This window comes from Nanorana parkeri, unplaced genomic scaffold (genome assembly GCF_000935625.1).
Source record: "Nanorana parkeri isolate BGI_ZX_2015 unplaced genomic scaffold, ASM93562v1 scaffold2153, whole genome shotgun sequence".
NCBI classification, from domain to species: domain Eukaryota; kingdom Metazoa; phylum Chordata; class Amphibia; order Anura; family Dicroglossidae; genus Nanorana; species Nanorana parkeri.
Genome location: NW_017308421.1, coordinates 48,219 through 51,365, shown reverse-complemented (window position 1 = coordinate 51,365; position 3,147 = coordinate 48,219).

Genomic DNA, 3,147 nt, shown 5'->3' with positions numbered 1-3,147 from the left:
AAAAAAAAAAAAAAAAAATCCTCTGTTTTTGGGGGGGGGGGGGGGCTCCCAACTCTCCCCTCATCAGGGCCTAACATGATGGCAGTGATGGGGTTAAAAAAAGGAAATGAAGGCTGTTGGTTCTGCTCAGCTCTGATCTATGATGTGAGAGGCTGACCTGCTTTTAGCCCCACCCACGCGGGACATCAGCACCGGGGGGATGCATCATAGGCCAGCCCCTAGGGATGCATTATGGGCCCACCCTTAGGGATGCATCATGGCTCCTCCCCCAGGGATGTATCATGGGTCCACCCCTATGAATGCATCACGGACCCACACTTGGGGATGTGTCATAGGCCAGCCCCCAGGGATGTATCATGGGTCCACCCCTATGAATGCATCACGGACCCACACTTGGGGATGTGTCATAGGCCAGCCCCCAGGGAAGCATTATCACGCTGTCCTATCAGCTGTTGGTGGGAAGAGGACTGCCCTCTGGTGGATGAGCGGACTCTCTGCGGGGGACAGCGCGGGGTTAAAATTGAGTATTGCAGTGAAAGTCGCATTATGTGTTGCATTAGCACACGCGTGTTAGTGTAACGTGGACTCTCAGACCTCACTCTCGGTGCCCCCCATTAGACTTTCGATAGGAGGATCTTTGACTTGGGGTCTCCCCGCGAAAAAGGGCACCCAGCTCTTGTTGGGAGCCGCCCCACAGGAGCCACCGGGCCCCGTCTCAATGTGGTAAACCTTCCAATAAGATGGATCCAGAGGGTTGTTTTCCGGACCACTGGTGGTGGGTCTACAGTTCTTGTATTGAATGGGGGGCGGGGGGGTGTGTTCTTCTCCCTCCTGAGGATTTGGGTGTAAAATGATAAACTCGCCATTTCCACATTTATGAAGAAGATCCGCCATGCGGACTCACCGCCATCTTCCCCCCGGAGAGTGCGAAGCCTCCGCCCGACCCGCGGTGAAGACGGCGTCCGAGGCTCTCGCGGTTTATGAACTTCCCCGACATGATTGGGATTTCTGTTCACGCCTCTTTGGTCTTGCGTCGGAAGGCGGGGACTGCGCTTCGTCAACGATAAAACTTTATTTGTTCCCGTGATCAATGAACAGTTGGACCTGATAATCGCCGTCCGCGCCAATAAATTCCGGCCTCTCCCGGGAACATTCAGAGAGAAAACTCGGCGGAGACAAAACCGTTCGGAATATTCCATCGGCTGGCGGAACGCCGACTTCCTGTGAGGTTTATTCCACTTGACAGAGGCCGGAATGAGACGAGGAACGGATAATTGGATCCAGAGATTAATGAGCGCGCGCCCCCCGTCCTGACACCGCCACGCGTCTTATCTAATCACATGCCACTGCCGCGTGAGAGCGCGCTCCCGGCCTACGCCAATCCCATTCCAAACACTCGCCAATGAGACGCGCTCATCAGTGGGCTTCATGTGACGGTTACAATCTCCGTCACATGACGACTTCTGGATCTCAGGCGCAAACATAAGAATATGCCAGATAGAAATGTATTCCAATCATAAATCAGGTGGAAGGCCAAACAAGAAAGCCGACACGTCTCGGGGCCACAAATCCCCCCTTCATCAGGACTACAGAACAGGAAACAATGTATACAGACCGGACTGAGGATACAATGTATATGGACTGGACTGAGGATACAATGTATACAGACCGGACAAAGGTGACCGCGGCGGAATATTTAGTAGCCGGGAAATGTCACGGACGGACTTATTGCGCAGGTGACAACCTATCACGGCACCGCGCTTGTAGTCACCAAGCTCCTGAGAGCGACCCGTTCTCTCACCAATGTCCGTAGAAGCGTCTGCATGCCGAGGTGCCTCATCCTACACACCGGGGGCCACGGAGGGGATTGGAGGACCTGAATCACATGATTGGGAGGGGGAGGGGCCAATACTTTTGGCAATATAGTGTATGTAAACCGATCTGATCCTTTTCCATTGTGAAGGGACGTGTTGTAGGCGATGCAACAAAAATTTGGGCAATTTTTGGCAGCATAGTGTATATATATATATAGAGGGAGGGGGGGGGGGGAGGGGAGCGTGCATCTAAATACAGAACAGTTGTACGGGGGAGGGATACTGACACCTGTTCAGTTCCCTCCATAGCGGTCCGCCGTGCCGCCAACTGCCATTTCCTCGCGCGTCTCATTGTGTAAACAGCGATAACATCGGAATTCACTGATTTATCGCCGCTTTATTGCACGCCATTAATTTTAGCGCAAACCGGGGGAATCTGGTTACATCCGCCCCACTTGCGCCTCGGTGACAACATGGCTGACGCGGCGCCATGTGCGAGGGAAGAACGGGATTTGGCAGCTCCTCCATCTTTTTTTTTCTTGCTCCGGTACATTACAGATGGAGTTTTATTTACCTCATAAATACAAAGATAAATTCACTTTTATGAGCCATAAATTCGCGGCGGCGGCGGCGGTTGTGCAACGCAGGATTCGGGCTGGAACGGTTCTCGTCACATTAAGGCGTTCGGGCGCAGGAACGCGGCGCGGAACAGAATGGAGATTAATTATTCCTTTTGTTTGATTGTTTACACCTTCCCGTGTTGGCTTTTGTCTTCACACGAAGCATATGGCCCTGTCAGCGGCGCTCTGAATATGCACGGCGAACGCGCGCCCGGGATCCGGCGGAGGATGAGCAGTTGCGCTTCGTATCCCTCTGTTTAATTGAACAGGGAACGCGCGAGCCTCGGCGCCGTCCAACTCATGTATTAAAACACCGTTAATTACTCTTCTGGCGGGGGCCAAGACAGCGGGGGATGGGGGCCATTAAAGGGACCCCGCCATGAGGAAGGTCCTTGGATGCCGTTGCCGACTTCTTCCGACAATGCCGGCTGCCTGGCTGTCTCCAGGACTGCAAACGATGCGTCTTGCTGAATTTTCGGGAACTTGCCCCGCTGCCGAACAAACTGCGCCGTCCCCATTTTATTGTCTCTTTGCGTTTTGTGATCAGGATGCGGACTCGCTGACCTGGAACAAGCATGCAGCAAGTGAAGACGGAGCTTGTAATGCAGCACCTTAAGTGAACCTGTTCGGACCACACCTGTAAAAGAAGGCGGGGACTCACCTTTCCTGCTGCCGCTCCGTCCAATAGAAGTCATTCCATGAAAACCATTCTT